Raw genomic sequence first — 27,639 nt, forward strand, 5'->3', positions numbered from 1 at the left:
CTGAAGCAATATATTTAAAGAGAAAATAGCCAAGAATTTTCAGAAACCCAATGAAAATCATTAAGCTACAGATTCAAAGGAAACTGTGAGTATGAAAGAGGATATGTATAGAGACCATAAGACATAGATACATGCCTTAGTCTATTCAACCTAAAACAAAATACCACAGAATCAATGGCTTATAAACAAATTTATTTATCGTAGCTTTTGGGCAATCTAAGATTAAGGTACCAGAAGAATTGGTGTGTGGTAAAGGTGCACTTCCTGGTTCATATATGGTGCTTTCTCTCTGTGTCTTTACTTGGAATCAACACATGCCTACTTTCTGAGATACTGTAAGGTCAATAATTCCATCATGACAGCTCTGCTCTTATAATTTAATTGGTTTCTAAAATACTCTTCCCTTCAAATACCATCACATTGGGGGATTTGTAAGTTTTAACAGGAATCTGGGAAGGATATTTTCCCACTATCACATCTACCTATCAACAAACATTGAGTCTATAGGTAGATGTGATAGTAGAAAAACACCAAGAAGTTAATTTTAAAAATAGCCCTCACCCCTGCCCCATCCCCCCCAAAAAAGACCGATAATTTTCAAAGAAGCCATAAGGACTAGATAGTAACATATCTATCAAAAGAAATCAAAATTTTTATTAAAAACCTTCCCATGAAGAAAACTCTAGACCCAGACAGCTTCACTTGTTAATTCTCCCAAACATTTAAAGGAAATACACCAAGAAAATATAAATTCCTCTGGCAAAAAGAGGCAGATCCCTTCCCAACTGATTTCACAAAGTGACATATGTTTGATATCTAAAAGCAACAAAGATATTATAAGACAGGAAAATTTCTCTTATGAATATGAATGAAAATGGCCTAAGCTAAATATTAGCAAATGAAATCCAGCAACATATTAAATCAGCTTTGCATTCTTGGGGAAAACTTTTCATTTCTTGGTTACACTGTATTATAACCAAGTTGGATTGCCCCCCAGGTATGCAATGTTGATTTAACATCTGAAAAATCAATGTAATTTACTGCATTAAAGGAGTTAAAAAAATGATCTGATTATTTTAAAAGATGCTCAAAAAACATCTGATTTTTAAAAACCAACACCTCAAAAAGATAAAAGGAAACTTCAAAATATCTCAAAAATGAAAAGTTCAGGACCTGACAGATTCTCCACTGAATTCTACCAGACCTTTAAAGAAGAACTAGTACCAACATCCCTTAAACTTTTCCACAAAATAGAAAGGGAAGGAACACTGCCTAACTCATTCTATGAATCTAGTATTACATTCATCCCAAAACTTGACAAGGACACATCCAAAAAGGAGAATTACAGGCCAATCTCCATAATGAACACTGATGCAAAAATTCTCAATAAAATAATAGCAAACCAAATCCAACAACATATCAGAAGGATCATTCACCACGACCAAGTCAGCATCATCCCAGGGATGCAGGGATGGTTCAACATACACAAATCAATAAATGTAATATAGCACATTAATAGAATCAAAGACAAAAACCACTTGATCATCTTAATAGATGCAGAAAAAGCCTTCAATAAGATTCAAAGACAAAAACCACTTGATCATCTTAATAGATGCAGAAAAAGCCTTCAATAAGATTCAACAACATTTCAACATTTCATGATGAAAGCTCTAAGGAAACTAGGAATAGAATGAATGGACCTCAACATTATAAAGGCTATATATGACAAACCTATAGCCAACATCATACTTAATGGGAAAAAACTGAAACCATTTCCCCTAAAGTCAAGAACAGAACAAGGGTGCCCCACTCTCCCAACTCTTTTTTTTTTCCCCAACTCTTATTCAACACAGTCCTGGAATTCCTAGCCAGAGCAATAAGGCAAGAAGAAAAATAAAAGGAATGCAAATAGGTAAAGAAGCAGTCAAACTATCCCTATTTGCAGCTGACATGATCATATACTTGCAAGACCAAAAGAACTCCATCCAAAAACTCCTAGACACAGTAAACAGCTTCAGCAATGTAGCAAGATACATAATCAACTTGAAAAATCAGTAGCCTTTCTGTACACCAACAATGAGCAGATTGAGAAAGAATATAGGAAAACAGTTCCACTCATAATAGCCTCTAAAAACAAAATCAAATACCTAGGAATAAACATAACAAAGGGTATAAATGACCTCTACAAGGAGAACTACAAACTACTGAAGAAGAGATCAAAAAAGACTATAGAAGGTGAAAATATCTCCCATGCTCATGGATTGGCAGAATCAACATAGTATAAATGGCTAAACTACCAAAAGCAATCTACATGTTCAATGCAAATCCCATCAAAATCCCAATGACATTCATCACAGAGATTGAAAAATCTACCCTAAAGTTCATTTGGCAACACAAAAGACTGAGAACAGCTAAGGAAATACTGAGCAAAAAGAGCAACGCTGCAGGTATTACAATACCTGACTTCAAACTATACTACAGAGCCATAGCAATAAAAACAGCATGGTACTGGCACAAAAACAGATATGAAGACCAGTGGAACAGAACAGAGGACCTGGATATGAATCCATGAAGCTATGCCCAACTTATTTTTGACAAAGGAGCCAAATAAATGGAAAAAAGACAGCCTCTTCAACAAATCTTCTGGGAAAAGTGGTTTATCTGCCTGCAGAAAACTGAAGCTAGAACCATGCCTGTCACACTGTACTGGTATCAACTCAAAGTGGATTAAGAACCTTAATATCAGACCCAAAACCTTAGTACAGGAAAGAGCAGGGAACACTCTGGAAACAACAGGTATAGGCAAGGACTTCCTCAGTAGAACTCAAGCAACTAAGAGAAGGGATGGACAAATGACACTACATGAAATTAAAAAGTTTTGCACAACAAAAGAAATGGTCTCTAAATCAAAGAGACCACCACAGAGTGGAAGAAAATATTTGCTAGCTACACATCAGACAAGGGACTCATAACCAGAATTTATAGGGACCTCAAAAAACCAAACTCCCCCAAAATCAACGAACCAATAAAGAAGTGGGCAACGGAACTAAACAGAACTTTTTCAAAGTCCAAATAACCAAAAACACATGAAAAAATGCTCACCATCCCTGGCCGTAAAAGAAATGCAAATCAAAACCACATTAAGATTCCAGCTCACCCTGTTAGAATTGCTACCATCAAGAACACCACCAAAAACTAATGTTGGCAAGGATTCAGGGAAAGGAACCCTCACACACTGCTGGTGGGAATGTAAGCTAGTACGACCACTATGGAAAACAATATGGAGGCTTCTTAAAAAACTAAAAATAGATCTGTCAAATGATCCAGCAGTACCCAATCCTAGGGATATACCTGAAGGAATGTGACTCAGGTTATTACAAAGGCACCTGAACACCCATGTTTATTGCAGCACTATTCACAATAGCCAAGCTATGGAAACAGCCAAGATGCCCCACTACTGATGAATGGATTAAGAAAATTTGGTACTTAGACACAGTGGAATTTTATTCAGCCACAAAGAATGAAATTTTGTCATTTGTAGGTAAATGGATGGAACTGGAGAACATCATCTTAATTAGTTAGTCAGGCTCAGAAGGCCAAAAATCACATGTTCTCCCTCCTATGTGGATTATAGACCTAAAACAAATGTAGTAATATTATTAGACATAGGTCACACACTAAGGGGAGACTGTGCATGGGAGGGATAGGGAAAGGGAGGGAAACCAAAAACTTGAATGTGGTTGATGTGTTCATTGTAGAGGAGCAAATATAGTCATCTTAAACTGACAGAGGCCAGTATTGGCAGGGGACTTGGAAGCATTGAAGAGGTCTGAGATGAGCCAATTTGGGTTGTAATACTCATATGCATGGAAACGACACAAGGGAAATAGCTATCTTCATCTTGATCTAGTAAAAACACCATGTTTTTCTTATTATCGTTTATGTTTTTTCTTTTTTTTTTAATTTTTATTTTATTCATATGTGCATACAATGTTTGGGTCATTTCTCCCCCCTTCCCACCACCCCCCTTTACCCCGCCTTGCCCCTCGCTACCAGGCAGACACTATTCTGCCCTTATCTCTAATTTTGTTGAAGAGAGAGTATAAGCAATAATAGGAAGGAACAAGGGTTTTTGCTAGTTGAGATAAGGATAGCTATACAGGGAGTTGACTCGCATTGATTTCCTGTACATGTGTGTAACCTTCTAAGTTAATTCTTCTCAAACTAACCTTTTCTCTAGTTCCTGGTCCCCTTCTCCTACTGGCCTCAGTTGCTTTAAATTATCTGCTTTAGTTTCTCTGCATTGAGGGCAACAAACGCTATCTAGTTTTTTGGGTGTCTTTCCTATCCTCATACCTTCCTTGTGTGCTCTCGCTTTATCATGTGATCAAAGTCCAGTCCCCTTGTTGTGTTTGCCCTTGATCTAATGTCCGCATATGAGGGAGAACATATGATTTTTGGTCTTTTGGGCCAGGCTAACCTCACTTAGAATGATGCTCTCCAATTCTATCCATTTACCTGCGAATGATAACATTTTGTTCTTCTCCATGGCTGCATAAACTTCCATTGTGTATAAATACCACATTTTCTTAATCCATTCGTCAGTGGTGGGGCATCTTGGCTGTTTCTATAACTTGGCTATTGTGAATAGTCCTGCAATAAACATGGGTGTGTAGGTGCCTCTGGAGTAACCTGTGTCACAGTCTTTTGGGTATATCCCCAAGAGTGGTATTGCTGGATCAAATGGTAGATCAATGTTTAGATTTTTAAGTAGCCTCCAAATTTTTTTCCAGAGTGGTTGTACTAGTTTACATTTCCACCAGCAGTGTAAGAGGGTTCCTTTTTCCCCCACATTCTCACCAACACCTGTTGTTAGTGGTGTTGCTGATGATGGCTATTCTAACAGGGGTGAGGTGGAATCTTAGTGTGGTTTTAATTTGCATTTCCTTTATTGCTAGAGATGGTGAGCATTTTTTTCTTGTGTTTTTTGGCCATTTGAATTTCTTCTTTTGAGAAAGTTCTGTTTAGTTCACTTGCCCATTTCTTTATTGGTTCATTAATTTTGGGAGAATTTAGTTTTTTGAGTTCCCTATGTATTCTGGTTATCAGTCCTTTGTCTGATGTGTAGCTGGCAAATATTTTCTCCCACTCTGTGGGCGGTCTCTTCAGTTTAGAGACCATTACTTTTCTTGAGCAGAAGCTTTTTAGTTTTATGAGGTCCCATTTATCTATGCTATCTCTTAGTCACTGAGCTTCTGGGGTTCCATTGAGAAAGTTCTTGCCTATACCTTTAATTCCAGAGTATTTCCTACTCTTTCCTGTACCAACTTTAGAGTTTCGGGTCTGATATTAAGATCCTTGATCCATTTTGAGTTAATATTGGTATAGGGTGATATATGGTTTTTCTTAAACAAAATCAGAGAACAACAGGGTAGAACAGGTTCTGCCTAGAGCCGGGGTGGGGGGGACATGACCCAAATAATGTATACACATGTAAGTAAATGTAAAAATGATAAAATAAAAAATTAATATAAAAAACAATGTACTGGTGGCCATAGACCAAACAAGAAGCTAAGAAAATACAACAAAAAGTTTTTTTTTTAAATAGAATTAGTGGAGGGATATGCCATATTAATGATTGGAAGAATCAGTATTGTAAAAATTTCCACTCTCCTGAAATTAATCTCTAGATCTAATCTAATGCCAATGTCTTAGCATGATTTTGTAGAAATTCATGAGCTATTTATGAAATTTAAATGAAAACTAAAAGTTAGAATAGTCAAGAAAAAAGAAGAATGAAGTTAACAAATGTTCTCTAATCAGGTCTATAATCCCAGCTTTTAGGAGGCCAAGACAGGAAGATTGCTAAAGTGGTAGAGTGCTTGTCTCAGAAGCACGACATCCTGATTTTAATTCCTGAACCAAAAAAAAAAGAGAAGGGAGAGGGAGGGAAGGAAGGAAGGAAAGAAGGAAGGGAGGAAGACAGGGAAGGAGGAGGAGGAAGGAAGGAAGGAAGGAAGGAAGGAAAACAGGGAGGGAGGGAGGGGGACAGGGAGGTAGGGAGGGAGGGAGGAAGGAAGGAAGGAAGGAAGGAAGGAAGGAAGGAAGGAAGGAAAGAGGATATTTTCTCTACTGAATATCAAGACTTACAAAGCCACAGTGTAAAATTAGTGTGATACTGACACTAGGATAGAAGGAACAGACACAAGCATATGTGAAAACCTTAATGTGTCACTAAGGTAATAGAGCAGTGTGGGAAGAACAAACTTTTTCATAAACAGTGTTGGGCTTATTGAGTACCCATATTTAAAAAAAGAAATTTGACTCATACCTCATAAATAAAACACCCAGCTCCCAGTAGCTCATAGAAATAATCTGTATTGAGAAATAATAAAACATCTACATAACAAAATTTTCCAGTAGCACAATTCACATCCACATGTGGCTATCTAAATTTATCACAATTAAATAAAACATAAAATCCAGTTCCTTGGTCATACTAGCAGTTGAATTGGGACCAAAAAGTTGTCAAAATATGGAGCAACTGGAACTCCTACACTGCTGATGGGAGTATATATTAATAGGACAGTTTTAAAAAACTGTTTGGTGTCAGTCAACACAGTTGAACATACAAATCTCTATCCTATGATCCAGAAATTATATTCTTAGTATGCATACAATGGAAATGCACACATATATGCATCAAAATGTGTGATCATAGCTAAAACCTAGGCAAGGGAACCCATGTTTCTATTAGTAGTAGAAAGATAAATAAATTGTGGTATAGTCATAAGATGAAATACTATACCACATAGCAATAAAAATTAATGAACTGCTATATGAAACAGGTAATTCTCAAAAACATAATATTGTGTTTTAAGTAGACAGAATTAAAAGAATATGATATATAGCATATGATTATATATAAACTTCAAAGGACAGAAAAAACTAATGTACGTATAAGATTTTAGAAGTCAGACAGGAGTAACAAAGGTGGTGGAATTTCATCAAAGTACAATTAGATGCATGTATAGAAATATCACAATAAATTCCATTTGTACAATTAATAGACACTAATAAAAAAGAGGTCAGAACAATAGATATATCTCTGATGTAGTTTTAGAAATGTTCTATTTCTTTACTGGATTGTGGCTACACAGGTAGAATTATTTTGTGATAAGCAACACTGTATACTTCTGATTTGTATACTCTTGAATGCATGTAATGCTTCAATGAGAAGGCAATTAAAAAATCATCTCCTTTGGAACAATGGAGGGGATAAATCTAACTAAGATATTGTAAGCACATATGTAAGTAGCACAATGTATCCTGTACAACTATTATATGCCAACAAAAATAGTAAAGAAAAAATGTAAAAACTCAGCTCCTTTGGTTAGTGGTGATTAGGGATATGTTGATCAAAGGATACACAACTACAGTTAGTTAGAAGGAATAAGTTCAAGAGATCAATTGTTCAGTACAATGACTATATTTAATAATACATTGTATTCCAGAAAAAATGCTAAAGAGTAGATGTTACATGTTCTCACTACAAAATAACCATGTTAAATGTATATGCTAATTGCTTAGGTTTAACTAGTCTACAAAATATATATTTCAAAGCATCATGTTGAATACAATAAATGTATACAGTTTCATCTGTCAATTTAAATAAATAAATTTTATAAAACAACTCCTTCAATGTACATGCCATCTGTGTATTAATGCCTTTTAATCCCTCTCACAGCTATTATTTCTTATTCTTCCTTTCTCCATTTGATTCATACTCTTTCTTCCAGCTCAAGTCCTATTATCATCTAAGGTGACATTATATGCATGTTTGCCTCTCTTTGACTTCAACTTCAGCCTGTCACTCCAAAAGCAGTACTCAAGAGTTTATCAACACCAAGAGTCACTCCTCTAAAGCCACTCGCAAACAAAATTATCCTATCTTTTCAGATGTCCTGGTCAATTATTATCAAGATTTCAATTCTCTGACCCCATGGGGACCTCTGGTCCACATTTTCTATGAGCTCACCTTCTCTCTTCCTTACTAAATTTAGGCTCTAGACGTTTTTCCTTCAACCACTTTCTTCCCAACATTCTCATCTTCCTTGCCTACTTACTGCCTCTTTATCCTAACATCTGCCAAAAATACCAATTCTGGCTGAGTCTACCAGTTTTGCAGATGAATCTAGATTGGTGAGTATTGCTTGAGAGAATTGCTTAACTTGGCATACCTCAGGCAGGCCCTCCACTCCTTTTTTTTTTTTCTTTTTCTTTTATTATTCATATGTGCATACAAGGCTTGGTTCATTTCTCCCCCCTGCCCCCACCCCCTCCCTTACCACCCACTCCGCCTCCTCCCTCTCCCCCCCCCAATACCCAGCAGAAACTATTTTGCCCTTATTTCTAATTTTGTTGTGGAGAGAGACTAAACAGAACTTTCTCAAAAGAAGAAATTCAAATGGCCAAAAAACACATGAAAAAATGCTCACCATCTCTAGCAATAAAGGAAATGCAAATTAAAACCACACTAAGATTCCACCTCACCTCTGTTAGAATAGCCATCATTAGCAACACCACTAACAACAGGTGTTGGCGAGGATGCGGGGAAAAAGGAACCCTCTTACACCCACTAGTACAACCACTCTGGAAAAAAATTTGGACCCTCTACTCCTTCTATACACCCTGATACATTTCTCTAGTCTATGCTTTCATCTCTCCTTCAGAGAACATCAGTCTTTTCCATTTGTTCTAAAGTTCCTCCCTGTCAGCAGATGAGTTGCTTCCTACTCCACAGGAAAAAAATACTCTTTCTTGCAAAACTATAAATACATTTGAATCTACAACCCATGTTTTGTTCTCTATAACTTGCTGCAATAGAAGAGTCATCCCTTATCCCTCTAGTACACTACCTTTTCTGGGACTTCACTCTTTCAGCTCTCTTTCTTTTTTATCTTTCCTATTTGCTCTAGCTTATCAATTATTAAGAAATACTCAATTCACTTCCATCTTAAAAACAAAAAATCAGTTATTATGAAAAATAAACCTTCTTTCCCCTCTTTATCCCTTTCTAAAAATCACCTTATCCTAATTCAGTTCATGAAAATATTATTTATTCTATGTGTACTTCTTAATCTGTCCACTCAGTTATCTATCTGCTTACTCACCACAAGCACACAAATGACCTTCTTGGTTGCTGGCCTTACTAAGCACATTGCAGTCTTTTCTTACCTGACTTCTCTGAAGCTGAAGCTCTAGAATCCCCTGAGCTTTCTCCTACAGTACTGGCCACCCTTTCTTAGTGCATTCTAAAGGCAGTATTCTTTTGCTTTTTTTAAGTGACAGGATGCCTTAGGCCATTTTTTTTCTTCCCATTTTACATACGCCTAAGAAACCTCGTCTATTCCATTGGCTACAATTACCACTTATTTCTGATAATGTCCATCTCCACATTTTTATTACTGGCCTGGATCATGAGGCTCAGAGGCATGCTACTTGGATATTTAGCCCACTCTCCAAGCTTAGGATCCTTTCCATCTCTTCTCTGTGAACAGTATCATCTGTCAGCCAATTTCCCTAACACTGTCAATTCTACCTCACAAATCTTCTTATCTTTGGCATCATTTTTTTATTTCCACATGCCTCTACCCTCATCTGAGCCATGATCATATTTTGCTTGGGTAACTTCTTCATTCACCTAACTGATCTCAGTATCCCATACCCTCCTCTTCTCCAGACTATAGCCAGAGTAAACTGCAACTGTTTGTTTAAAACATTTACTTTCATTAAGTTATAAGAAAAACAGAGACCACGTCTATCTTGCTAATCTAACAACTACCATAGTATCTGGTACACAGTAAAGATATAAAGAAATATTTATCAAAGACATAAATAAATAGGCACCCTTGACCTTATTTAATAAGCAAGTGACATAGAAGTAGCTTTAAAGGCTTCATGGAGGTGCCATGTCTGGTTTTGCTCATCATGGTACCCTAGAGGCTAGTATAATTCTGGCCATATTTACTCAATCAATGAATAAGAGCCAAAACAAAATGAGATATTAAAGAGCTCTATAAAGTGACAAGTATGATGCTATACAAATGAAATGTACAGAGAACAAGGCAGTAAATAGGCAGTATATTTCTCAAGTACAGAGCTAACTACTTTGCCAGTTATAATTATCACCTTTATCCTATCCTCTTTCCAGCTTTTCTCCCATAGCTCTTTTCATCTTCTATCACACCATATAATTTCCTTATTTATTTTGTTTATTATTATTTCCCTCACTACAATATAAGCTCCATGACAGCAGTAATTTTTACCTATTCTGTTATTAAACTGATAATGGGGGCTTAATGAATATAATTAAATAAAACTGATTATAGCTGGGACTATGCTAGATATGCTAAGTATTTATCTTATCTAATCCTTAAAATAATACACTAGTTAGATCCTTTTATCTCCATTTCATATATATAAAACAGGAGCCCATAAAAGTTTTGTCATTTTCTTAGATGTAGCCAAAATTTATAGAAGAAAAACAAGAAGACAGGACAAAGAGAAGCACAAATAGGATGCAAGAAAAAAATTGAAATACGTCAGTTATCACAATAAAGGTAAACATTAAACTCCCAGTTTAAAGACAAAACTATAGACTAGAATTTTTAATTACAGCAATATGAACAATATGAACACAGAGAGAAATTAAACATAAGGACACAAGGCTTTTGATGCCAGTCAAGTCACTATAGCCAATCCCTCTCTCTCTCTCTCTCTCTCTCTCTCTCTCTCTCTCTCATTGATTAAAACAAAACAAAAGGCAACCACCTTAGGATTCTGAAAAGTAATAGCAGATTAGGGAAGTAACAAACTTTCCAGGGAAGTTAATAACTTCCAGCTCTGCACTTCTCTCTTAGGGGGTAAGTTCTCTGGCTTTTCCTTAATTATTGCCTAGCTTTGACCCAATGGTTGACCCACTGTAAAACTGTGGGAGAAGATATAGATAAAAAAAAAAAAAAAAAAAGGAAAACCCTATCTCTGACCAGAAAGCCATGAAAAAGAGACTCTGTGAGTTGAAGTAGGAGGGGGAGAATCTTGCACTATAAGATAATAATTTTTTTCTTTTCTTTTTCCCTCTTTTCTCATAGCCCTAAGAGTAGCTGAAGTCATAGACCTGCACTAAAATGGCAGCCTAAAACCTTGAGAAAAACAAACAAAGTAAAAAATGAAAAGAAACAAAGCAAATGGTGTTTCTGACCAGAGGAAATGGAAAGAGAACAGTATGGTCTGAAGACTGGGGGGGGGGGGGCGGGGATGCTAATATCTGTCCTTTGTTCTTCCCTCTTACCTCTTGCCGCTCTCTTTCAAGGGTAGTCCCATCATGTGGACCTACATGCAGAGCAGAAAGCTAAAATTCTAAGAAAAGTCCTGTTTTCCAGCCAGAAGACCAGAAGACATGGGATTCAGAGTATGGGAGAAATCTAGGAGAGGAAATAACTGTAGTCATGGATCCCCTAATTCTATATACACACAAACAGAATTCTGGGGTCACCCCAAGTTGTGTGTAGACCCAAACTAGCTTAGTACAGGTTTTGAAAATTGAGTTGCTATTTAAACTAGTACTCAAGTCTTAGGCTAACCCCTGAGAAGTCATGAGCCATGCAAAGCACCTAGTAAACGCTCTGGAAACTAAACTACTTAGGAGACACCCCTCACAAAAGATGAGACAGAACTTGCAGTCTGAACATAACTGGATTGGTTGCCTGCTAAAATAAGCAAGCAAAATCAACATTCTCTTCAGGATCTTAACAGAACCCAGAGTCTCACAACTTAACAGTCAAAAAGACCACCATACAATCCAAAATTATTTAACAAACAAGGAACTAAGAAAATTTGACCAATTACTAAAGGAAAAGATAATCAGATGCCAATCTCAAAATGTCCCCAAATTGGAATCATTAAATAAAGATATTAAAGCAGCTATTATAACGTGCAGCACGAGATAAAACTAAGCACTTTTGAAATGAAGGAGAAGATAAAAGTTCTCCATGGATAAACAGAAATAAGAAAAAAAGAACTACATAAAAAATATCCCTGGATGGGCTCAACAGCAAACAAAAATGCTAAAGGAAGCAGCCAGAAAACCTGAATATACATAATAGAAACTGTACAATGTGAAGAGAAAGATATATTAAAAAATAAATAAATAGGACTGGTGAGAATATAGAAAAGGTCCAAGTCTACTCATGTCTTGAGAAAAAAATCAAGAAAAACAATACTTGCAAACTGTATAGATCAGTATCTCTCATGAAAATGAATGCAAAAATCCTCAACAAATACTAGCAAATCAGAGCCAACAAAATATTTAAAAGTTAGTATGTCGTGAGCAATTGGAATTTATCTTCAGAATGTAAATCTGGCCCAATATTGAAAAATTGATCAACATAATTCTCCATGTTGACAGACTAAAGAACAAGGATCATGTGACCATTTCAATAGCTGCATAAAAAGCATTTGATAAAATTCAATATCCATTCATGATTTTTAAAAATTACAAGCAAACTCAGAAAAGAGGAAAATCCCTTGAAGGGGATCAAGGAAAGGGAATCTATAACTAACATCATATTTAATTGAAAAAAAAAAAAACAGTGAGTGCTTTTCTCTCAAAGATTAGAGAGATCAAGGAAAAAGGAAATTTCTGTGTATTTTCTATCTCTTCCCTATCTACATTTTACTATGATAACTCTCCGTACCTGAAAAGATTGTCACAAAAATACCATAGAGAATTACAGAGATAGGTACATAGAGATTATATATAATTACATAGAAAGATAGGCAGATTATATCAATAAGGAAAAGATATCTTTAAAAAGACAAAGACAGAAGATTTACTTTAAGGAATTGCTTCCCTTGACTGTACAGGCTTGGCAAGTGCAAAGTCTGCAGAACAGGCAGCAGGCTAGGGAAGAGCTGCATCTAGAATCAATGACAGCCTGCTGGCAGGATTCCTTCTTGCATGGTGAAGGTCAGTGTTTTTCTATTAAGGGCTTCAAATGAATGGATGAAGCCCACCTACCTTTTGTAGGGCACTCTTAATCTCATCTAAAAACAGCCTTTACAGAAATACAGAATAATGTCTGACCAACTTGGCCTACCTAAGTTGTACAAAAAGTTACCATCACAGCTCTTGTTGCTATTCACCATCATTCTGGAGGTTATATCCCGTGTAATGTGGTGAGAAGAAAAAACCCATAGAGTTTATAAAGGAAGAAATGAAATTGTCTTTTTTTCAACATAATTGTCAAAATAAAAAATCTTCAGTCCGGCCTGGTGGTGCATGCTTGCAATTCCAGCTATATGAAAGGCAGAGAAGGGAGGACTGTGGTTCAAAGAGAAGTTGATCAGTGAGTACTAAGTTATAGGCAAAAAAGTTAGTGAGACCTTATCTCAAAGAACAAGCCTGGCATGGTTGTACTCAGCTGTAATCCCAGCTATGCATGAGGTGGAGGTAGGAGGATCATGGTCTGAGGCTAGTCCTGTTTGAAAAGTAAACTAAAGTAAAAAGGGCTGGGGGTGTGGCTTAGTGGTAGAGTGCTTGTCTAGCAAGAGCAAAGTACTGTGTTCAAACCCCAGTACTTCCAAAAAAAAGAGAAAATCTTCTCAAAGACTACAAAATAGCTTCTAGAACTAATAAGTGAGTTTAACCAAGGTCTCAGAAAATATATAAAAATTAACTATATTTCTTTCTTTCTCCTTTTTTTTTTTTTTGTGGTACTGGTGTTTGAACTCAGGGCCTTCACCCTGAGCCACTCCACCAGCCCCTTCCTGTAAAGGGTTTTTTGAGATAGGGTCTCACAAACTATTTTCCCAGGCTGGCTTTGAACTGCAGTCCTCCTGATTTCTACCTCCTGAGTAGCTAGGATTACAGGCGTGAGCCACCAGCACCTGGCTACATTTCTTCATACTAGCAATGGAATAACTAGAATTTGAAAAATTTTAAAACCCTAATTACAGTACCTCCAAAGATAGAAATATTTAAGTAAAAATTAAAAAAAAAAACAGGATTTGCATGCTTAAAACTATAAAACATTGATGAAATGAGGCAAAAAAGAGATATTAAAAATGGGAGGCTATACTTTATTCACCCACTGAACATCTGAGTAAGATGTCAGTTCTTCCCAAATTGACCTACAGATCCAATATAAACAAGGTGAAAATGCAATTAGGAAAACATTCCATCCACAATAGCATCGACTACTACATTTAATGAAAGAAAATGTGAGACCTGTAACCTGAAAAACTACAAAACATTGTTGGAAGAAATTAAAATAAGTAAATAAACAGAAAGACATTCCACTTTCATGAGTTGAAGACTCAACATTGTTACGATGGCAACATTTCCCACACTGATCTACGTAACTCACATCTAAAGCCTATCTTGTAGGCAGAAATTGAGAAGCTGACACTAAGATCCATGTGGAAATGCAAGGGATTTCTATGAGCCCAAAACAATCTTTAAATAAGGACTATGTTGGAGGAATCACAGTCTTCAATTTAAAAAATGGCTGTCCTATAAAGCCATAGTAATCAAGACAGTGTGATGCTGAGACATGAGAATGAACATATAAATCAGTGGACTAGATTGAGAGTCCATAATTAAATACATGTGCCTGCAATCAATTGATTTTTGATAAGTGTGCCAACACAGTTGAAAGGGAAAGAACAGTTTAGCAAGTAATGATTCTGGGACTCCTACATATCTACATGCCAAAGAATGAATTTGGACCCTTTCCTCAACCACACATAAAAACAGGTCAAAATAGATCAAAAGCCTAAATTCAAAGGCTAAAATCATAAAACTCTCAGAAAACCCCCTAGAGTTAATCTTTGTGCCCTTAGATTAGGTATCAGGTTTTTGTTGGTTGGTTGTTTGTTTTTTTGTGGTACTGGAGTTTGAACTCAGGGTCTCACACTTGCTAGGCAGGCACTATACTACTTGAGCCACTCCCCCAGTCCCAGGGAACAGTATTACAGACACGACACCTAAAGCATGAAAAACCAAAGAGTAAATGGGTGAGTTAGAGCTCATCAACGTTAAAAACTTCCACGAGCCAAAAGACACTCAAGAAAGTAAAAAGACAACCCATAGAATGGGAGAAACCTTGCAAATGATATATTGATAAGGGTCCAGGTATTCTGAAAAGGGTTCAACTCTTACTATTTAGTAACAAAAGATAAATAACCTAACTCAAAAATATGCAAAGAATTTGGATATACATTTCTCCAAGAAGATATATAAGTGGCCAATGAGCACATGAAAAGACACTCAACGCAGTTAGCTATTAGGTAAATGTAAATCAAAACTACAGTTAGATTTAACTTCACATCCAATCGAATAGCTATAATTTAAAAAGTAATAACAAGTGTTGGCCAGGATGGGGAAAAATTAGAACCCTCACACATTGTTGGTGGGGATATAAAATGGAAAATCCTTGTAGTTTGGCAGTTACTCAAAATCAAGCACAAAGCTACCATGTGACCTAGCAGTTCTTCTTCTAGTATACACAAAAGAAAATATATGCTCATACAAAAACTCATGTATCAGTGTTCATTTTAGAAAAAAGAAGAAATAATCAAAATGTCCATCAACTGATAAACAGATAAACAAAATGTGGTATAGCTATATAATGGAATAGTATACAGCCATCAAAAGGAATGAACTATTCGTAAAAGCTACATGTATAAACACTAAATGCTATATGCAATACATCATGTTTTATGGTTTCCTTTATATAAAATCTCTAGAATAGGCAAAAATATAGAGACATAAGTTATGAGGGGAAAAACTAATGAAGAATGACTACTGACAGAGCTTCTTTAAGGATGAAAATGTTCTAGAATTATATAGTGGTGACACTTGCACAACTTTGTGAATATACTTAAAAAAAAACAACACTGACCGAGGCCCTGTGTTCAAAACTCCCTACCACCAATAACAAACAAACAAAAGACACAGGCCACTTTGGGGACTGGAGGTATTGGTCAACTGGTAGAGTGCTTGCCTAGCAAGAATGAGGCAAAATCCTAGTCTCATGATTCATGTGCTGAATTGTTCATTTTTAAATGGTGGATTTTGTGGTGTGTGGATTGTAGCTCAACAAAAAAAGGTTAAGACTTGCTTTAGACTTTACAAGTACTGGTGATGTATTCCACCAGATGAACTCATTCATGCAACATGGCCAGAAGCACCCAAATTAAAGACAGCTTTGATACAAAAACAAATAAATCAGGACTCAAGTCTAAACTTGAATATTGTCTCCAACATTTATTAGCTTTTGTGATAATTATGTCCTTTTATTTTTTAACCTCAGTTTCTTCTTATGTAACACAAGAATAATAACCTCTACTATCTACTTTCAGGCTCATTATGAAGACTGGCAGATCTGTCTAGCAAGAGAGCTTGGCAAATGGTAGGTGTTGACCAGTATGTGGGATTCAGATCTTAGTACTAAATTAACCAATTTAATGGTTTTTTTCTCTACCAAAGATCCTATTTTCTCTTCCCCCTAAGAATTCACCATGAGTCTGACTGGGACAACCAACTTCCGGACAACATAACCCTGGCCTTCAAGTATGATTTCCTCCTAGACCCCCCTAGATCAAGCCCACTTACCTATACTTCACTCCTTATGCTTTATAGACCTTTATCCAGAAAGTTACCACTGTCCTCCCACAGTCGTGTTACATGTCAGAGCTCTGTAGTCTCTGCCCAATTCTCACTGAACAGAGTTTAAATTGTTAGGTAGGTCCTGCCAAGTTTAGAAATAGAGTGTTTTCTTGTGACCAGAACAAGAGTGGAAACAATTCTTTCAGGTAACACGGGAAACCAAGACCAAGGCCAATGTTAATAAGAAAGAGCTGAGGTTTGTGCATGACGAAGACCACTCTTGAGAACCAACTAAGTCCAAAATCAGATGGGTCAACAGTCTGGATACAAAGCAAACTGCTTGAAACCTGACCAGAACAAGACATGAGTGAAAGCAGACTGTAAACAAGCAAGGAAATCCTAGGTGATGTCTAGAGCTATTTTTGTGTGTGTAGAGGGTAGCCAACTTTATTTAAGGTACAAGTGAGTACAGTTGGCTTAGAGATCCAGAAGCAAGGGAATCATGGATGGCAGGTGTAGAAACTTAAGATCTTTCATTTACAAAGTTAACTGGCTGTTTTCTGATTCTAACAGAGCTCCAGAGCATACCTTTAGGACCAAAGTTTGTCTCCGATAGAGTGCCAGGATGAAGAGCTAAATTCAAACACTCTGATCCTCTTTCTCTGGTCCCTACTGTTACCTGTTAGAAGCCTTGGTTTGAAAGAATAACCTTTGGAATATCCAATATCCAAAGCTGTGGAATCTAAGAACTATTTTTATTCAATCACTCAACAAAATAATTTTACCCGATGTCAGGCCTGGCCACAATGATCTCAGTTAAAACCAAAGGCACTTTTTTTCTGAGCAACCTGTTAGAAATTATAATATAAACTTATATATTCCTGATTCGGCTCCCTCAAAAGATGGATCTGACATGTCTCAATACTAAAATTCCTCTTTTCCAAGAGCAAGTCAATGTTAACTGCCTAGCTTTAATTTGACTGTCATTTGAATTATATCTTGGTGATGTAGCCTCTAGCTTAGTCATTTACGAACATTTTAAAGCAGCAATGACACAAGAAACCACAAAAAAGAAGGAAATGGAGTTTCTCTGTTGCAGAGTGGAGGAATCCAAAGACCTACCTACTTGGTCTCTAACGCCTAGGTTCCCTCTTCTCCCACATACTAACATGCACTACAATATACACAAGGAGTTGCTCACTCACATATAGGCCTTTCCTGAACCCAGAATGAAATTCAAAGTAACTGACACAATAGTTTAATGACAGAGGAATACATGAAATGATAATGATTAAGTTAAACCTTCATCAGTAGAAGAAAGACTTATTCTGAGATCATTTCCTGTGCTAGGGATATAGCTCATTGGTAGAGCACCTGACCAGTGAGTGCGAGGCTCTGAGTTCCATCCCCAGCACTACAAAAAAAAAAAAAATCCCTATGGTCCACACCTATAATATGGAAATATTTGACCATACTCATGTAAAGTTACAACTCAATTCTGCTAAATCACATTCTTAACAGGCCAGAATGGTTGGTCACTTAGCCATTCCTGGTGGTGATAAAGGCATTGATGTCAACCATGCATGTGAAGAAACTGAATAAAATGTTGAAAATGTCAAAAATAATTGCATTTCATTGGTTATTTCTACCTATGAATTAGACTTTGCAAAATCAAAAGTAATCATTTCATAGAATTCACTCGAGCTTGTTTTCTTCCTTAACAGTTTCTAGCAATTAATTTGTGTCAAGACAGAGAAGTTAGAAGTGAGGGAAGGAAACTTTAGGGGCCTTTAAATGGAGTACAATGAGCAATCTTCCCAGGTCTAAGGCATTGACGGTTCTGGTCATTCTCTGGTGAAAGTTCTATACTGGCTGTTTATGAGCCAAGTCTACATTTGAAAAATCTGAATTATCATGAGAAGTTATGAGGAGCAAGCCATTTCAGTTTTGGTTAACAAAGACAATTTGAATAAAGCTGTCATGGAGATGGAAGAAAAATTCTGGCAGAAAACAAGCATATTGATTGGAGGAAGCTACTTATACCTGTATTCAATTTAACTCCTTTCACTAGCAAGTGGTTTAAAAAAATTGACTACAATATTTATACCATTTAATTGTAGATGCATTTCAGAATATGTTAAGATTTATCTCTAGCTGTAGGAAGCTGCAGGTTTAGTCATAAGGCCAATAACAATTCTAGATTGTAGAATGCAGCTGCTAATATCATGGCTGAGGGAGAAGCTTTGTGGAGACAGATCCTCACTGTGGCCCAGAGGGGCTATTTCTCCTGCCCACTGCAAACTTGGGAAACTACTCCCATGATCTGTCAAACCCATCCTAGAATAAGCAGCCCATCTGATTAGTAATTTAATGCTAAAGGCCTTTCCTAAGGAAGTAATTTTGCTATAAGAAAATCCAGCTTTTTGAGATTTTTGAATGAGAATTTAAAAACTCTTAACAGTTAGCCAATAAATGTACTAAGTAGTCAAATTTTGTTCACCTCCTCCTCAATACATTGTCAGTTTGTTCCTGTGAATGTACTGCTATAGGAAATCTGAAGCTTATCAATTCTATTGACTACTAAATACTATATTTTATACAGAATAGAAATTATTATGTCTACCACTTTTCCTCTTCATATTACTTACGGATTCATGATCATGAAAGCTCGTATTCATAGCATCAACTATGTGCCAAGAACAATGCTAAGCACATAATAAGTATTGCCTCCTACCAGTCTCAAAACAACCAAATGGGGTAGTACTTATAATATTCTTCACATGGAAATAATTTGAGGGCCAGGTAACTTGTCCTTGATCACACTGCTACTAAGTGGAACCTGCATAAGAACCCAAGCGTGTCTGACTTCAAAACCAAACTCCCAACCTGCTGAAGGAACTCTTCTTGGGTCAAGCCATACATTATGCTATCCAAGTACAGTTGCAAAAACCAGAAGCTACTCTGTCTGGCTGAAGCCTACTAGCTAAGTTGAAGCCCTTATTAAGAGAGTTGAAATACAATGTTTAGAAGACTTTCCAGGAACAATTCCCAGATCAACAATGCAGGTTGGACGCCATGGGATCTACTGTCCCTTCCCAGGCTTGAAATCTGCCATTCTACAATCACACCCCACTCCCATGCTTCTTCTGTGGCCACCTCCAGAGCCACACCGTACCTGTTGCAATTCACTCAACAAAACAGATCCTTCATCCTAGTGCAAAGCTAGGGACAGAACACTGAAGCCTCTGTGGAGGTCACACAGACACCTCTGTGCTGGCAGTGTTTCTGAAAAATTGCAGCCTCCACAGCAATCTACCTTCTCAATCTTGTATACATACATCTAATATGACACACCTAAATTGAATTCAGACTTCCATCTGAGAGGGAGTATGAGAGTTGTATCTTAGATTTGCAGTCTCTGCAGTACAGGATGGGTATAAAGGAGGGTAAAATGAGTTTTAGTCACTATGGCCACTACAAGTTCCAAGAACTTGAATGTCCTCTCAGGTGTAGAGTACTCCTGATTAGGGTTGCAAAACTTGAGGTGTCTGAGAAAAGATTCCAGAGTTTTCATCAGATTCTCAAAAGTGGATTAGATCCACACTAATTTAATATCTTTAATAAGATATCACCTTGAAAGCAAAATTAGCATTCTGAGAGGTGGTAAGATGGTTAAGGGCATGAGCTCCAAGTAGAACTATCTGAGTTCCAATTCTTGTCCCATTACTAGATATTTGACCTTTTGTATGTAACTTAATCTCTTTGTGTCTCAATTTTCTCTTCATCTCTAAAATGTGGAGAATAGTATCAATCTCAGCAGGGGGTTCAAAGATTCTGTGAAGCTGTGTGATAAAGACCTTACAAGAATGCCTGGCACTTAGGAAATACTCTCTAAGTGCTAGCTATTGCTACTGGAATAACCTTTAGACGAGATAAATTTTACTAGTACAGGTTATAAAATAGGGTTGCATTTTAGCCCATTCTTTTACACTTATTTCCAAACAACTTCTTGATTTTAGAAGAAGCAATTACTTAATTTCCTCTGATAGTAAAGCACCTGTCTTTATGGTGATGACCTGGTTCTACTCAAAGAATAAATTAATTTAGTGCCAATTACTGCCAGGAGGAATAACTCAAATATAACTATGCCAAAACCAAACTTGTCTGTTTAAAAGGTATTCTTCAGGACCCAAATGGATATTTTTATAATATCCATTTTAAATGGAGTACATTCATAGTTGCCTTATCCTGGCAGGTACACTCAGATATGGTTTTACTTAATCAAATATTGCACACAATCTTATTATACAGGGGAGGAGTGGGGTGGATGACAAACTCCAGCTCACAAAAATCTTACAGTATAAGATCCTATCCTCCGTGCTTAAAGAATGACTTGAGGGGTTTCATGCAGTTCTGCTCAAACATTTGCACAAATCCAATGAACTGTGCAAAGAAAGCCCCCAATCCTGCTGAGAGATACTCCTTCAGGATGCTTCTGGACAGCAGAAAAATACTGTCTTGACAAGAATGAAAATCAGACTCTTTAATTTTGACAATATATCAACTTCCCTAGTGTATAAAATGTATGTGCCAATCAAGTACAAAAAAATGCCCACATTTCAGCTATTCATGAGTAACTTCAGTGTTAAATTGATTTGTAACTAATAAAAATTCTAGTTGACATCGGATTGTAGCACATTAAGAAGCATGATTATGACTAGTTCTAGTGAGTAGTTAGGGAAACGGGTATTTTAAAGTGCTGTTGAGACGAGGAATTGGCATATCTTTCCTGAGATTGATGTAACAAAACTTTTTCCTAAGACTGACCTAAAAAAACTTTTTAAAAGTAAATATTTAAGGGCTGGGCGTGGTGGTACACTTCCGGAATCCCCAGTTACTTGAGAGATGCAGATCAGGAAGATCTTGGTTCAAGGCCAGGTTGGGCAAAAAGTTAGAGAGCCCTCATCCCAGCAAATAAGGAACACATGGTGGCACATTCCACTGAACTGGGATAGCCAAACATGTAAAGAACCACACCACAGAAACAGATAGAAACTTGAATTATTTTGTGCATATCTATTTATGAAAACTGAAGAACTCTAATATGGTACATAATATATAATATTAAATATATATATATATAATCACTTGAAATGTTTTTAAAATTCAGACTGGATAGAAGGAAGTAGAGCTGTATTAATATACTGAAAAAAATAACATCAGCATACAATGAAATAACTGTAATAACTTACACAAATACTTGATACATGTTGGTTATTATCTTTATTTATTGGCCAATGTTTTAAGTATAACATATAGACTGCAAAGATGGGGAATTTATAGCTGACATAGAAAAGAATCAGAAAAAATGGTGAAAAGAGAAGCTAAAAAGGGTAGGAGGTGGAACAAAAAAGTTCAATAAATGTATGAGGGAACATGCATATACAGCAACCATTCTACCACAAGTAAAAAAAACAAATAGCTTCTTTCTTTGGATTTATAACATACCCAGGTTCACACACCAGCACAGTCTGTTCTCTTTTTCCCCTCCAGGTCCTGTGCCTGCCTTCCCACATCTCCAGCGTGCTCTACCTGCCTTTAGCTGTAGTTTTACCACCTACATACTATTAGCCACCTTTTCAAAAGCTAGAAATGAGAATATAAATATTTCTCAAACTTGAAGTTTGGGAACTAAGCTGTTTATTAAAAATTAAAAATTAATGGTAGGTAATCAAAATGAAATATGCTAATATTAAAATTAATTATTAGATATTATTTTATGTTTATAAGCTGTGCCCTTTTTAGGAATATAATTCAAAGGATCAGTGAAATGCTATGAGTCTTTAAATAAGACTTAGCATTAATTCAAGGTATATGCTAACTCAACAATGCAACTTTGGTGGTAAAAAATTAAGCAATATTCTGCTCAACCAGATACATAGAAAACAAAGACTATTGTGCAATCTCTTGTTTTGATTGTCTAGTGAAATAAACCTCAACTTAAAGAAATAAAACTAATATGGTGCAACAATGTATACACATGTATGTAAATGCAAAAACAATACCTGTTGAAACTGTTCCAGGAATCAGGGGAGGGAGGATGGGAGAGAGAAGTAGAGTGGGGGAATTCAAGTATGATATATTTGATAAACTGTAAGAACCTTTGTAAATGCTATAATGTACCCCCACCCAGCACAACAATAAAAAAACTTATAAAAAATAAAACTCAAGCACATTAGTATATTCTGGTTATTAATATTATACTATGAATTTTAAACTCTCATTAAAATGGAATCAAACAAAACATCTTAGATATTATTTTAATAAGATGAGGGTCAAGTAACAAATCTACTTAGATTAAAATAAACACTTCATTAATGATCAGAAACTTCAGAAAGTAGAAGATGGTAAGAAAACAATGCTAAACCAAAGCCTAAATAGCATTTAGTACACAGTTATGACTTTTCACAAACACTCAAGGATGTAGAGCCAAGAAAAACAAATTACCTAGTCAAAGGTAACACCAAAGAGGTCTCACATACTTAATGTAAGGAAAGTCTAAGGTGCAAACAAAATTCATAAAAATGTGGGGTCTTCCCACAGAATATGAATGATAAGTGTACTTTCTGAACTGATAAAAGAATGAATATGGAAAGTGAAGTACACTGACAAATGTATGGAACTCACAGCATCAGTACTCAATAAATATTAAAAGTCACAATGCAATACAGAGTGACAATCTAAAAATAATTCTAGTCATCATTAGTCAAAGAGGATACAATAATGGGAGCCCATTTCACTCTCCCATGACAAGAAACTAGCAGAATCACTGAGAACTGTTAAAACATTGGAAGATTTATATAAAAACCTGCAAGTTAAACACATTACTGTGCTGCCATAAACTTGTCTACTCAAGCAACTTATTAATTCCCAGAACTAACACATAGAAGCCCAGATTCAACAAATTAGCAGAAAATTACAATAAAAACAATCATATAATATCCGTAGCTCATTCAAATAAATCTTCACCATGAGAGAAGTGGGCCATGAAGTTGACATGGATTCTGAAGCAACAGCAGCAATTCACAAAGGCTTCTTAATTTTCTTGTCATTTAGGAATTAAGCCACTTCCAATTCACGCAAATCTTACCAGGTGCATTAAATTTATGTCATTATGAGCCATCAGGAAACACCCACAGAGACCCATACCAACACCAAGAAGTTTTGTTAAACAGCTGTGTGTTTTAATTGATTTGTATTATTTAAAATAGGAACAATTGAAAGTCAGTTATCAGATGTTGTGTGAAAGAGATGCCTAAATATTCCAGAGAGACTGAAGAAGAAAGCCAATCACTGCAACTTCACTCAAGCACTTAAGATTATTACTAGAGGAAGCACAATTAAATCATCAGTTTATCAGCCATCATTATAAATCACCAGGAAACATATGAAGCTTCATTATTTAAGAATCCTTTTACCAGTGACTTCCTGCACCACCAAGAGTCTAAAGCAATCAATAAGTCACCAAAAGATATCTAAAGAGTTTGTTTTATTGTGTTTGTGTGTGTATGTATATGGATGTGTTTGTGTTTTACCTTGAGAAATTTATTGTGGAAAGAAAAGGAAACTCACTGAAATTAATTACCATATTTTTGCATGCATTAGGTATGCCATAATCTTCAAAATGAAATCAGTGGTATTAGAGATATACAAAATGTGCATTACACGGGCTTCTCCTATTCCACAGATCAAATGAGGAAAAATAACCAATGAGTTTCTTCTTACTTTTATCTGTCCAACCTCATTTATTTACTTATAGCCACCTTCCTCAACATATGGAATCAGAAAACAAAGTACCTCAAAAGTCTTGCCTTCCAAATTTAAAACAGTTCAGGTATTAGAAAGAATATATTTAAAAGGAAATTAGAAATAGGTGAGTTTCATTTACAACTCTTCCCCATTAGAGCTGGGAGGCAAGAAAGCACTTGGAGAGAAGACAGTTTTGAAAAGGTGGTTTCCCCAAAAAGGAACATGTGTGCACATGTGTGTACATGCATTCATGAGTGTACATAGGCATACGTATAAAATGATGCAACACAACAGGACCCCTTGTGATTTGGTAATTTGAGAATACAGAGGACATGGGACTAATCCATAAGTTTTAGGGTTGGTAAGTCTCATAAAGGAAAGTCCCTTCCATCACATCATTATGTGTAAGTAGCTGTAAAGTAAAAACGCAGCAAGACTTGTCTAGGAATAAGAACACTGGAGACAGACATCTGAGGTTTCTAATTCCCTGTCATGTAGCAGAAAAGAGTGAAGTATAGCAGGGTTGACTTATTCATTATAGTAGGTGAAGTACCTACTTCCAGTTCAATTCCTAAAGGTATCAATGAAAATGTTTTATTTGCTTTTAAAAATAAAAATGTACCTGGGTATGTACCTTTAAGAATCCATGAAAACTGAATCAACGGCTTTTAAAAGTCAAAAGAAAGTAAAATTTTAAGATAAATAAGATACTTTAATATGAATACAGATATAATCATCTTTATAAAAAGTTTAAAAACATAAGTTTTGATACTCTGAATGGAGAACGGAGCATGTTATGGTTTAGCTATGGTTTGAGTGTGTCCCCCAAAGGTCATGTACTAGAAACATATCCCCTAATGTGGCAGTGCTGAAGCGATGGAAGTTTTAAGAGGCAGGCATAGTAGAAGGGAAGGAGGCAGGAAGTAGAGGGAGGGTGATACCCTCAGAACGGGTTAATGTAGTTCTCACGGGATGCTGTTTAGTTCCCCAAAAGTAAACTAAAAAGAATAAGGCTGAGCTGGGCATGATAGTACACATCTGTAATCCCAGCACTTGGAAGGCTGAGGCACGAAGAGATCATGAGTTTGAGGCTAGACTGGGCTACACAGGGAGAAACTGTCTAAAAAGAAAAAGAAAAACAAAAAAAACCTGGCATTAGAAATCCTTCTGGCTTCCTGTCTTGCCATGTGACCTCTCATCTACATGGTCTCTTCCCATTCTGCTGTATTGCAATGTAGTCAGGGGGACCTTCATCTGAAGCTGAACATAATGGACTGCTCAATTTTGGGCTTTCCACCTCCAAAACTGTGACCTACATAAAAATTTTAAAACAAAGTGGCCAGGTTGAGGTATTTCATTCCAGCAACATAAAATGAGGGCAAATGTGTCTAAGGCCCAAAAAGTTAGGATGCAGTTCTGGCATGTGAACCTTTGATGAAAGTGAGTGAGGGTAAGAGAGGGTAAGAGACCTTGAGGTACATGTACTTGGCAAAGGCCCAAGGGCTTGGTATCAATTCCAGAGTGAAAAAGAGGAATGGGTCAAATCCTAACTTTGACCTTGTTTAATCAATGACTGAAAAAAGTCACTCAAGTAATTGTGTTTGCCTAAAAGTGTGATTTTGATAATATCATAATGTAGTACTGCTCATAATTATGTGCTAGACAACAGTCAAGATATCTTACATATATTGACTCATTTAGTCTTCCCATAAACTCTGTAGAGCCTGTCCTCATCTCTTGTGGAAAAATAAATTAAGACACAAAGATACTTCATAATTTGTAGAAGGTCATACTGCTGTTAAGTGCTAAGAGTCAAATCTGTTTTGTCTGGTCCAGCACCTACATTTCTCATTTGCCAAAGCAAACAATCGTCCTTGGAAAATGGCTGATTCCAAGTCTGGACAGGAATTGCACAACATGAATGTGTAGGTTTTTGACATTCCAGAAAGCAGGAAAGCCAACAAAGATGTATCAAAATGACTCGGGAGCCAACATAAGAGGCTTTCACTGGTCAGAGATGAGGTAAATTGAACATCAGTAAATATAATCACTACAATGAGTTGAAATGTATAAAACATTTATATTCATGAGTTTATAAAAAATTTCTTGGTCACCACTGGAGGTTCTAGTTCACTATATGAAAAGCTACAGCATAAAGGGAAAGAATCAAGCATGTATGCTGCCTTTCCTATATAAAGCATACCTTGGGTGACTAAGCTGGTAGAAGAAACTGTCATTATAGAAGTGGCCCAAATAGTAAATAATGAATGATAGGATTAAAACATTACCATTTTGTAACCCTTAATGAATTAATGAGTATATACAACAATCACCAATGACTGTGAACATCACAAAGAGTGATAACCAGACATATTTACTTCCTAATGAGAGTAGTCAGAAACAGCTAAGAAGTATTCTTGACCAAAAAAATCAAACCTGAATTTGATCAAGACTCAACAGCTAACTACCAGCTCATAAAACATACATGGAGGACACAAATAGAAAAAAAAAATTCAGACTGCATAACACTACAGGACAAACAACCTGTTTCTTCAACAAAAAATTATAAGGAGAAAAAGAGACAAAGGAATGAGAATTATATAGATTTAAAAAGTTGTAATTATATAGATTCAAAAAGTTTGAAGTCTCTTACAACTTTTTAATGTGTAAATCTTATTTGGATCCTGATTCAAACAAATATATAGCAAATTAAATGGTAATTGCTTATTTAATGATATTAACAAATTATTAGCAGTCTTGGTTGTAATGATAGAACTGAGTTACATTTTCAACCTTTTATTTTGAGATAATTATTCAGTTGAAAGAAGTGATACAAAGAGATCCCTTATAACCTTGCCCAGTTCCCCAGTGGTGACATCTTGCAGAATTGCAGTACTTTATCACAACCAAAATACTGATACTGACTCAGTAAAGGTGCAGATTTCTGTTGCCATAAGGTTCCCCATATTACCTTTTACAGCCCAGTCATACCCCCTCTCTTGCACCTGGTACCTACAAGTTTGTTTTTCAATCCATTACTTTGTTATTTAAAAAATATTATAGAAATGGAATCATGTACTACACTACCTTTGCGACTCAGTATAATTGTCTAGATTCATCCAGGTTGTGGAGTGCATCAGAAGTTTATTCTTTTTTAT

The 27,639-nt window shown here is 36.2% G+C and overlaps 1 protein-coding gene and 1 long non-coding RNA gene across 15 annotated transcripts in view; one reads left to right on the plus strand and one right to left on the minus strand.

The window, feature by feature from the left end:
* The window catches only part of LOC141424178 (uncharacterized), a 51,692-nt gene extending 33,401 nt beyond the window's left edge, over positions 1-18,291 (plus strand). The window contains exons 2-3 of the long non-coding RNA XR_012449125.1: positions 16,426-16,475; positions 16,577-18,291. This is a non-coding gene — a long non-coding RNA (uncharacterized lncRNA). The remainder of the gene's footprint in view (positions 1-16,425; positions 16,476-16,576) is intronic.
* Positions 1-27,639, minus strand: part of Atg10 (autophagy related 10) — a 273,358-nt gene that overhangs the window by 52,456 nt on the left and 193,263 nt on the right. The gene's annotated exons all lie outside the window — the stretch shown is intronic.

Source organism: Castor canadensis, chromosome 6 (assembly GCF_047511655.1).
Source record: "Castor canadensis chromosome 6, mCasCan1.hap1v2, whole genome shotgun sequence".
Classification (NCBI taxonomy): domain Eukaryota; kingdom Metazoa; phylum Chordata; class Mammalia; order Rodentia; family Castoridae; genus Castor; species Castor canadensis.